A 10,434-nucleotide genomic window follows, 5' to 3' on the forward strand; every position below is an offset into this window, starting at 1 on the left:
CTGGATGATCTGAAATTACAGAGATACATCAAATTCAATATCGAGCTCCTACAAAGTGAAAAAGGGTGTGTTGTTTTTTTTTTTAATTTTGCACAAGCTTTGTTTGAAGAATTGGTTTGAAGGAATTCAAAGGGCATAGTAAAGCATTATTATCAGTAATTGAAGCTCCGAGGAAAGAAAATGAAAACACCTAGTAAGTAACCCGAAAGCTCTAGCGTGACTCATGAAGAATAGGAAGAAATGCAACATGATATATCAAAATTACGAGAGTAAGTGCAACAAATGTCACTCGCACAAAAAGTAACAGAATATAAGATGGATGGTTTAGAGAAAGTTGTAGAAGCCAAGATGAATGGAATGGAAGCTAAGATGGATGGCATGGAAGCTAAGATGAATGGCATGGACACTAAGATGGATGGCATGGACGATAAGATGGATGGCATGGACGATAAGATGGAAGAATTGAAGATAAATTTGAATAAGTTGCTGCAAGAAATGGTCACTAATGGTGAAGGGTTAGTAAAGGAAACTCATGATGAGAACAAAAGAAATGTTAATCATGATATCATAGACTCTAATGTTGGATTGAAGGCCCACCATATTCTAAAAATCGATATGAGGAAGTTTGATGTTCCTCAACATGGATACTACAGATGGAGAAAATTTTCAATCTCCATAATGTGCAAAACACACAAAAGGTATGTATTGCAACTTTGTATTTGGAACCAAATCAGTTTGTATGCTATTGATGGCTTTGCTCTCGTAAACAAATTTTCACATGGCAATTTTTACGGAAGAAATGACAACACATTATGAGGATACAAAAAGCAACACCTTTTCTAGCCAATTGATAAGTCTCAAAAAAAGGGTTCAATGATGGAGCACATTGAAGACTTCCAAAAATTGAACATAAGGGTAAAAGATATTCTATAGGAGCATAGGATTGATGTGTTCATAGGGACTTTAAAGGATAATATCCAACATGAGGTTCACCTTTGGGAACCTGATTCATTGGAGAAGGAATTCAGGTTAGCAAGAAAAATGGAAAGCAAAATTATGGCAACCAAGAAGCCTACCACTCACAACTATAAAGATGGAAGTGTTGTTGCCCCTAGCCTTCCACAACCTATAAGGTTGACACCGCAACAATTGGAAGAAAAAATAGGAAAAGGGCTTTGTCACTGTTGTGATAACAAATACACTAAAGGTCATAAGTGTGCTGAGAAGGAATTACTCTACATAGATTGTGAAGAGGAGGAAGAAAAAGGACAAGAAAGGTCAAAAGAAGAGGATATACTCCAAGAACAAACCCTAGATAAAGAATAAATGAATACGACCATATCTTGTAATGCATTTGATGGAATTAACACTCCTCAAACCATCAAGATAGGACATATCAAGAAGAAAAAGGTAATAGTGTTGATTGATTCAGGAAGTACCAACAATTTTATTCATTGTAAGATAGCAAAAGAATTGAATTTCTTCCTATATCCAGCACCAGAGTGTCAAGTGATGGTTGCAAGTGGAGGAACCATAAATTTCTCTGGAAAGTGACATAATATCAAGCTATCCATGGGAGAATATGTATTGAATAGCCCAATTCTTTCCATTCCAATAGAAGGTGTTGATGTTGTACTAGGAGTCCAATGGCCACAATCCTTGGGTGCAATAGCTTTTAACTTTCAAGAACTTTTCATGAAATTTTCTGCAGAAGGAAAGGAAGTTGAATTAAGGGGTATTGCAGGGAAACTAGGAAAGATAATTAGCTCTAATGGTATGATAAAGCTTCTAAAAAAGGAACAACGAGGTGTAGTTACACAAATATGTTTACTAGATGTTTCCACATCAAAATCATCTATTTCTCCAAATCTCCAAAAAGTCTTAGACAATCATTCCAAGGTATTTGAGACTCCCAAAGGTCTCCCACCTCTTCGTGATCATGATCATGCTATTCATTTAACTCCAGGAAGTGTTCCTCCAAACATCAGGCCGTACAGATATCCCTATGCCCAAAAGAGTGAAATTGAGTGTATGGTTACAGAAATGCTAAAGGCTGGTATAATTCAACCTAGTCAAAGATCTTTCTTTGCTCCAGTAGTATTGGTGGACAAGAAGGATGGATCATGGCGCATGTGTCCAGATTATAGGGAGCTCAACAAAATCAATATTAAAGATAAGTTTCCCATTCCTGCCATTGATGTATTATTGGATGAATTGCATGGATCAATTTACTTCACCAAGTTGGATCTTTGTTAAGGATATCATCAAATCAGAATGAAGACTGAAGAAATTTCAAAAATACCATAAAGAAACATGAGGGTCACTATGAATTTTTGGTCATGCCTTTTGGCCTTACCAATATAGCTTCTACATTTCAAGGTTTGATGAATTCCATTTTCAAACCCTTCCTTAGAAAATTTATGTTAGTATTTTTTGATGATATACTAATCTACAGCAAGTCTTGGAAGGATCATGTCGAACATGTTGACAGGGTGCTACAACTATTGGAGGAGAAACAATTATATGCAAAAAGATCCAAATGTTTCTTTGGAGTACAAGAGGTGGAATATCTGGGTCATATTGTATCTCATGAAGGAGTTAAGGTAGACCCTATCAAAATTAAAGCCATTAAGGAATGGAAAATCCCCACATCCATAAAGCATCTGCGAGGATTTCTATGGTTGATAGGGTATTATCGCATGTTTGTTAAGAATTATGGGAGAATAGCAGCACCTATAACAACATTATTGAAGAAAGATGCATTTTCATGGACTCCAGAAGCAACAAAGGCCTTCGAACATCTTAAAGAGGCAATGTGCCAAGAACCGGTCTTAGCTACACTGGACTTCACAAAAACCTTTATTGTGGAATGCGATGCTTCAGGAAATGGAATTGGTGTTGTTTTAATGTGAGATGAAAGACCCATTTCTTTTGAAAGTAGTCCAATCAAGGGAAAGTTTTTACACAAAGCTATTTATGAGAAGGAAATGTTGGCAATACTACATGCACTTAAGAAATGGCGACCCTACCTAATGGGAAGACATTTCAAGGTAAAAATAGATCATGATAGCCTTAAATACTTTTAGAACAAATATTATCCTCTGAAGAGCAACAAAAGTGGGTCACAAAGATGTTGGGTTATGACTTTGAAATCATCTAGAAAAAAGGGAAGCAAAATGTTGTGGCAAATGCACTCTCAAGAAAGGATGAGGATGTGGAAGCATTGTTGTGCGCCATTTCTATTATCCAACTAGATTGGATAAACAAAGCAAGGGAGGAATGGAAGAATGACGAAGAAGTGTGGGCACTTATTCGAAAGTTACAACAAGATTCCAGTACATCTGATACATATAGCTGGAAAAATGATTCATTATGGTACAAAGATCGCTTATACCTCTGTAATAATTTCCAAGTCAAAAAAAAAAATTCTTCTGGAATTGCACACTTCTCCCTTAGGAGGGCACTCAAGATTTTTAAAAACTTACCACATGGTTAAGAAGGAATTGTTTTTGGATGGCCTTAAATCGGATATTCAAAAGTTTGTGGTAGAATGTTTGGTTTGCTAACAAAATAAAGTTGAAAAAATTAAGACACTAGGTCTATTACAACCATTATCCATTCCACGCCAATGTTGGGAGGAGGTTTCAATGGATTTTATCACAGGTTTACCCAAGTCTGAGGGAAAGAGTGTCATCATAGTGGTAGTTGACAAACTTACTAAGTATGCACAATTTTGTGCATTATCACATCCATTTAAAGCCAGTACAGTTTCTACTGCATTTATGGAAACAATTCAAAAGCTACATGGAAACCCAAAGATTATTGTAAGTGAAAGAGATCCCATTTTTACTTGAAATTTTTGGACAGAATTATTTTCTTGTCTCGGTACTCAGTTAGCTCATAGCTCATCTTATCGTCCTCAATCTGACGGAAAAATGAGATAGTAAACAGATGTTTGGAAGGATATCTTTGTTACTTTTTATATGATAAACAGACACAATGGGTCGAATGGTTGCCTCTGGCTGAATGGTGGTATAACACTTCCTTCCATACTGCAACAAAAATGACCCCATTTATGGCACTTTATGGATATCAACCACCATCCATCACATCATATTTAAGATTAAATTCTAAGGTTCAAGCAGTGGAACATCACATTGAGAATCAACAACAAGGTCTCCAACTCTTAAAGGATAACCTCGGGTTGGCACATAATAGAATAAAACAACAGGCAGATCAACATCGCAGTGAAAGAATTTTTGATGTAGGTGACTAGGTATTCCTACGGCTACAACCATATAAACAAATGTCCCTCAAGCAAGCTAAGAAGGATAATAAATTATCACCAAAGTATTATGGTCCGTACAAGGTGTTGCAAAAGATTGGTACTATGGCATACAAATTGGAGCTTCCTGTAGCTTCTTGAGTGCACCCAGTTTTCCATGTTTCATGTTTAAAGAAGGTTATAGGTGACAAGCTCCCAGTTGAAACAATATTGCCAGAACGTGATGAGGAAGGAAAAATTATATTGAAACCAGAACCAGTCACAGAAACAAGAACTCGACAGCTACGAAGTCGATCCATTTCAGAGTATCTCATGAAGTGGAAGAACTTCTCCGCTGAAGATTCCACATGGGAGGATGAGAATTTTATACAGAAGCATCTAGAACTACTCAAGCATTGAGGACAACACTTTTTTGAAGGAGAGGGCCATGTTAGGTCCCTATAATACTAGTTATTCCCCCATTACTATTGTAGTTGTATCCCTTATTAATATTGTTGTGCCCCTATTGTCCCCATATTATTATTACTGTGCCCCATAGAATCCCTATATTGTTTTTTTATGCCTTTATATTATTATTGTTAGGTCGGCCTGGTTATATTATGACCCCTTATACTCCTATATATAGAAAGGAGGTTTTGTCATTTGAATCATCCAAGAATTGTTCATTTGTGTAATGTAAAGGAGGTTGCCCCCTCGAAGAGGCTTATTTCTGAGGCGTTGATCTATCTTTCCTATCTTTTTGTGAGCTAGTTTCATAACAACGCGTTAATTTAATTTAGTCTATGTTGGGATACATGCTTCACCATATCATAGGAGAAACTCCTAAGAAAATTAGGGTATAAGGTAGAGATCTCACACAAAGTCCAAGGTTTGTTAATTTCATGGTCTCTCATTTGGATTCCATTTCCATTCCTCAATTTCATACTTGTATTAATAAATGACAACCACTAAACTAATGTAATAATGTATTTCGAATTTCCTTGCAAAAAATATAACTTATTTTTTGCCCCTTTTCCGTAGTGAAAGTACATTTCTTTCTCCTAACTTAACAAAAAAAAAGGTATAATTTCAATGCAAATATGGTAATAACCAACCTTAATCTAATTTTTTCTCTTTATATGGTGACACTTGTGTAATTTGAATTGATATATTAAATTTATTAAAGTGCCTTTACAAATCCTAATAGGTAAAACTAGTGGACTACAATTCCAATATAAACAAATATCATTCCACTTTGGAGATTTTTATATTTAGAAGTCATTAATAAATGTTAGTGCTTCATATGTTTCTCTAAAAATGGAACCTATTGGACTAAATGGAAAAAGAAAATGCTTTGAGGTATAAATACAAGGTATGTGTATGATATCTACATACCCATAACTCACATGCATATGGTATTATTCTATGGTCTATTATGCTAGATGATTGATTAATGATTGAGCTTATGATTAGCGTTAACATTTATTAAGCTTTACTATGCTTTTAAGTATAACCTTATGAATAATTTAATATTAAATTAATTTTGTCCCTCTCATTACTCTTTGACTTTGATTAAATAACTAAAATTGTTTAATTAATTATCATGTATTAATTCTTATTATTGGGGGGGGGTGTGGGGCACGCGAGAGGAATGTTAATGATGGGACTTAAAGAATGGGTAGGTGAACCATTAATGGGGAATAAATATTTTGGGGAAGGAGAGGGAATAAGTCTTGGAAGGAGAGGATGGCGAGAAGGAACTCTGGTTATTTTGTCATATTTGGGTTTGTTGAAGTTTTGGGGAGAGAGGAGAGGAATAAAGTTGAAAGAGTTTGGATACTAAGTGTTCTCTAAGGAGGCTAAGAGAGGTGAAAGGATATTGATGATTTGAGCACATGGTTTGAAAACATTATGGGTGGAAATTAGGGCTTAGGCATAGACGGTTAGGGAATTTGTGGAGGTTCCATAGGGCTAGGATGTCGAAAAGGTTTTTCCCAGTTGGTTGGGTCACAAAATAAGCATTCATAACAATAAAATGAGAAACAAAAGACATATGAGTTATCCTTTATGCTTTGTAGGAAATTGTCACGATTAAAGAGGTAAAGAATAAACTATGAGAACCAATGGATAGGCTAGATACTCTTAACGTTCTCCTCAATTACTAGCTAATGAATTTGACAACTGAACATTTGATCCTTGGGAAGTATCATCCCTTGTACTTGGTTTCAATTTGGTTGCCTTCTACATTGGGTACTTATTGGTTTGGTCAGTGACTATTCTATGTCTTGTTTTGATAAGCTAAGTATGAAATGTCTTCCAAGTTTATAATAAACAATCCTTAAATGTGGATATATGTAATTTTCTACTCATCACCTCAAATTTTATCATCAATTTCCCCCTTTAAATAAATTAAATTATTGCATTTAGTATACCTACTAGCCCCATAGGTGCACCCATCATTGTAATGATCACACACATATCACAGTACTTACACACAACGAAGCATGGGAGTTGAGAAAAAATTTGAATGGTCCTCTCATACCAAATTTTGTGAGGTCCAGTTGGGACCTCATACCATAAAGAGTTACAAACTATTGTTGGGAAATTTTTCGCTAGCAATAGGTATGTGAATTATGGAATCGAGGTCCATAATAAGGTTGAGACCAAAAAATGTGGTCATTTAAGGCCTCAAGATGGATCCTAAATCTTTTCTCTGGAAATTTTTAAGGAGGCAGAAGTAGTAAAAATGACACATAAAGTTAATTACTCCAAATATTCTACTCTAAAATATGGTTGCAAAATAATATATTGATCCAACCACAATTATTTATACTTTACAAACCTTCCCCTTTGATCATATCTAACAACATACGAACAAATTGTTTTACCTAGAACATCTAAATAAAAGGCCTACTGACATTGCATAGAAGAACATAATATGCCATCGTCAAAATTCTCCTCCTCCTCAAGTTAAAAAATAATATTAGGGGAAGGAAAAGTTACTTTGAATCCTAACACACCAATATGATTGGCATTGAGGGGAAAGCTTAGAAATATATGATTACAGAAAGGAGAAACCATTCCACATTACTGTTCGGGTCCACTCAGTGTCGAGATGAGATTAGAGGAGTTGGATAAAATATTCCCTCTCCAAAACCAATGATCCTAGCCCTCTTAGGCATTCTAAAATCCTAGCACAACTATTGGGACTCTGTAAATGGAAGGGAAAAATTACCAAATTGGGAGAGACTTCGATCTAATTTAGTGGAGGAAGAAATTCAACGAAACACCAGAGATGGAGTAACATACAAGTCTGAGGAGGAAGAGAATTTTCCCTTGGTTGGAAAGGGAAAGAAGGCCCAAAGAAAACCATAGACTAGCCAGAACAATGGCAAGAAGAAGGAATTGAGCAAGATAAATTGTTTTCATTGCCATGAATTCGAGCACTATGCAACAAAGTGTTTTCACAAGAAGTATAGCAAGAAGCCTTCAAGAGGAGAGGAGGTGAAGCACTTGCCTCAAAATTCGAGAAGACATCACCCTAATTGCATGTATGGAAAACAATATAATGGGGAGTGTGTGGTATATATATTTAGGTGCTTAGTTCCATATGACATGATGTAAAACATTCTTTAGTATCCTAGAGGAGAAGAATCTCCATATGCACATAAAAATTGAGGATGATGGATGGTAAAATACCAAAGGAATTGGTAGTATAACATTTAAGAGGGACTCACGCTCCCATATTCATTTGAAAGATGTCATGTATGTACTTGGATGAAGAAGAACTTGATTTCTATAGTTGTATTGGAGGATTGTCAGGCCAGGCAGTAACTCCACAAAGCAAAAAATGATTCGTCTATTTTATTCTATCAGGTAGGTCTATTATATACATGAGGGAGAGACTGTCGAGTTCATCTCCTGATGACTGTTCATATTTCTCATTTATTTATTTACATATATTTACCCAATCACAAGGATTAGGTGTCAACATTCCCCCCCTTAATCTGAAGGGATGATGGTGAGTCCAAGCATCATACTGAATCATTCAAGCTTTTCTCTTCCAAGCGCTTTGGTGAAGATGTCTACAATTTGCTCATTTGTGGAACAATGACGGAGATGGATTGTTTTGGCTTCAACATGAAGTCGAATTAGATGATATTTAGTATTGATGTGCTTCGTTCGATCATGGAACTTTGGCTTCTTGGCCAAATTTATTGTAGAGGTATTGACAATCATGAGTGGAGTTGGTTGTACTTGTTTTACCTGCAAATCTTCAAGAATTTTCCTGAGCCACACAATTTCTTTTGTTGCTTCAGCTGCTGCCACATATTCTGCTTCTGTTGTGGAATCTGCTGGAACTGATTGTTTGTGTGATCTCTAGGAGACAGCTCCTGATTCAAGACTCATAGCATATCCTGAAGTAGATACCCCAGTTTCTTTGTCTCCATCAAAGTCTGAATCAGAGTATCCAATCAAGTTGAAGTCGTCCACCTGTGTATACTTGATTCCAAAGTCTTGAGTTCCATTCAAGTACTTTAGAACTCTTTTTGCAACAGACCAATGTCCCTCACAAGGATTTTGCATAAACCTGGAGAGGATTCCAACAGCAAATGAAATGTCTGGTCTGGTAGTAGTTAGGTAGTTGAGACTTCCTACAAGCTTTCTACACTTTGTTGCATCCTCAAATTCTTTTCCTTCAATAGATGTGAGCTTTGAGTTTTGTTCCATTGGAGTAGTAAGAGGATTGCACTCTGTCATGCCAAACCTGTTCAACAGATCTCCAATGTATTTCTTTTGAGAAAGAAATATGGACTTTGGATGTTGGGTTACTTCAATGCCAAGATAGTAATGAACATAGCCTAAATAAGTCATTTCAAAACTTTTCCCCAATTCCTTCTTTATGGATGCAATGTAGCTTTGATTGTTCCCTGTCATCAAAATATCATCTACATATACCACAAGATATACAACTATTTTTCCAACTTTCTTGACAAATAAAGTTGCATCATCAAGATCAAAATTTTTGAAATTGAGTTTTAGAAGATGCTCAGTCAATTTTTCATACAAGGCTCGCAGTTCTTGTTTGAGGCCATACAAGGACTTCACAAGTTTGCATACTTTATGTTCATGTCCTTTCACGGTAAATCCTTCATCTGGGACATGATTCTCTTTTAGATTTCCATTCAAGAAAGCAGTTTTTACATCCATTTGATGGACTTTCCAACCGTTATGAGCTGTTAGTGCAAAGAGTGTCCGGATGGTAGCCCATTTTGCTGTGGGGGCAAAAGTCTCCTCATAATTGACCCCTTCCTTCTGTGCAAAATCTTTTTCCACAAGCCTAGCTTTGTGCTATTCAAGTGAGCCATCAGCTTTATACTTGTTCTTGTAGACCTAATTGCAGCCAATTGGTTTGGTTCCTAATGGAGGATCAACCAGCTTCCAAGTGCCATTCTTTATGAGGGAATCATACTCCTTTTGCATCGATTCTTTCCATTCATCATGAGAAGCAGCTTCTTTGAAGGAAGTTGGTTAAAAATCTGTAGACAAGTTCAATTCACAATCATAAGAAACATCCATATCAACAGGTGAATTAGAGTCATCTACATCACCTCCATTTTGCTGGTTTGAATTTCTAGTTCCTATCTTTCCAACTTCATCAGGATGAACACTTTCAAGTGTCTTTGTCAGCCAATTTGGGGGACCTTTCTGAGATGGTCCAGGTTTCTCCGTTGATTGAGTTGGGACTAAATCAAGATTGAGTCTCCCAATTCTATCAATCACATCACTTAAAGCATCATCCGTCGTTGGAGTTTCATGCGGGGGAGAGTGTTCTTCAGAAGAAAATTCCACATGTTGATCTAGTATAGGAATCCCCCCTTTAAGATGTGGAATCTGATTATCAAATTCTTGAAATGATTTTTCTTTTGTGAATCTATCCAAGCGATCAAGTTGCCGCTCAACAACATTGTTAGTTTTGGATGATTCAAGGAAAATTACATCTCTAGATACAACAAATCTCTTATTTACTTCATCGTAGAGGCGGTATGATTTGGAGGTGTTTGAATACCCTAGGAAGATACACTTACGACTTCTAGCACCAAGTTTGTTTTTATGTACCTTTGGTATTAAGGCATAATAGGTGGAACCAAAGACCCTGAGATGCTTTA

This window comes from Pinus tabuliformis, chromosome 6 (genome assembly GCF_031772625.1).
Source record: "Pinus tabuliformis cultivar Carrire ecotype Pingquan chromosome 6, CPIR1, whole genome shotgun sequence".
NCBI classification, from domain to species: Eukaryota; Viridiplantae; Streptophyta; class Pinopsida; order Pinales; family Pinaceae; genus Pinus; species Pinus tabuliformis.